This window comes from Somniosus microcephalus, chromosome 17, assembly GCF_052327205.1.
Source record: "Somniosus microcephalus isolate GS21.2 chromosome 17, FLI_Smic_1.0, whole genome shotgun sequence".
In the NCBI taxonomy this organism is placed as follows: domain Eukaryota; kingdom Metazoa; phylum Chordata; class Chondrichthyes; order Squaliformes; family Somniosidae; genus Somniosus; species Somniosus microcephalus.
Genome location: NC_141003.1, coordinates 66,063,127 through 66,064,998, shown reverse-complemented (window position 1 = coordinate 66,064,998; position 1,872 = coordinate 66,063,127).

The window sequence follows — 1,872 nt, the reverse complement described above, 5'->3', positions numbered from 1 at the left end:
CAAATAGTTCTCCACAGTGATCAGCACATGGATTGGGCTTCTGGGCAGGGGTGGGATGGGCAGGGCAGAGAAAGGCAGGGCAGAGAAGGGCAGGGCAGATGAAAACCCTGCGATCATTTAAGAAACAGTTGGATGGTGTGATGGAGGAATTGGAGGGCTGAGCCAAGATCGGCCAACTGGCACACTGCAGAAAGAGCAGAGAAATGAGAATCCAGCAGGCTGCTCCAATGTAGAGCTAGCACTAGCACGATGGGCCAAAATGCTTCCTTCTGCACTGATAGAATTCAATACGCACAAAGCAGAGAATGCCAGCTCTCCCACCATCCAAGTCAGTCGGTAGGCCAAGGATTCCCTGCCCTTTCAGTCCCTGACGCACTCCCATTCTACCTGGGAGGGTAAAGGAAGGGGGACAACTCGTGGGGATATCAGTCACCATCCTCACCAGGCCCCTGCGCAGACATCCCTTGGTTACCAATCCATCTTGATGTCCTCTCTGCTGCACTTCCAATTACCTTCATCCAACTGTCAATCTTAGCTAATCACATCCATATTATCCATTAAAATGCAGCTACCAGTTTGGTGCTGGAGAATGGAAGAAGGGTAAAATTACTTACATTTATACCAAAATTTATCACATCACTGGGAGTGTTTGATGGGACCGTGTAGAAGAAGCTTTACTCTGTATCTAACCCGTGCTGTGCCTGCCCTGGGAGTGTTTCATAGGACAGTGCAGAGGGAGCTTTACTCTGGCATTGCAGATTTTCATCAGTATTAATTTAAGAAAAAACTGCAGAAATTCACACTTGCACAGATAAAGAACTAATTTAAAAAAAAATTGTTCCTGGGATGTGGGTGTCGCTGGCAAGGCCAGCATTTATTGCCCATCCTTAATTGCCCTTGAGAAGGCGGTGAAGGTACTCCTACAGTGCTGTTAGGTAGGAAGTTCCAGTGTTTTGACGATGAAGGAACGACGATACATTGCCAAGTCAGGATGGTGTGTAACTTGCAGGTGATGGTGTTCCCATGCGCCTGCTGCCCTTGTCCTTCTAGATGGTAGAAGTCGCGGATGTGGGAAGTGCTGTCGAAGCAGCCTTGACGTGTTGCTGCAGTGCATCTTGTAGAAGGTACACACTGCAGCCATGGTGCGCCGGTGGTGGAGGGAGTGAATGTTTAAGATAGTGGATGGTGTGCCAATCAAGCGGGCTGCTTTGTCCTGGATGGTGTTGAGCTTCTTGAGTGTTGTTGGAGCTGCACTCACCCAGGCAAGTGGAGAGTATTCCATCACACTCCTTACTTGTGCTTTGTAGATGGTGGAAAGGCTTTGGGGAGTCACCAGGTGAGACACTCGCCGCAGAATACCTAGCCTCTGACCTGCTCTTGTTGCCACAGTATTTATGTGGCCGGTCCAGTTAAGTTTCTGGTCAATGGTGACCCCCAGGATGTTGATGGTGGGAGATTCGGCGATGGTAATGGCTGTTGAATGTCAAGGGGCAGTGGTTAGACTCTCGCTTGTTGGAGATAGTCATTGCCTGGCACTTCTGTGGCACGAATGTTACCTGCCACTTCTCAGCCCAAGCCTGACTGTCATCCAGGTCTTGCTACATGCGGGCATGGACCGCTTCATTATCTGAGGAGTTGCGAATGGAACTGAACACTCTGCAATCATCAGCAAACATCCCCACTTCTGACCTTATGATGGAAGGAAGGTCATTGATGAAGCAGCTGAAGATGGTTGGGCCTTGGACACTGCCCTGAGGAACTCCTCCAGCAATGTCCCAGGGCTGAGATGATTGTCCTCCAACAACTACAACCATCTTCCTTTATGCTAGGTATGACTCCAGCCAGTGGAGAGTTTCCCCGCTTCCCATTGAC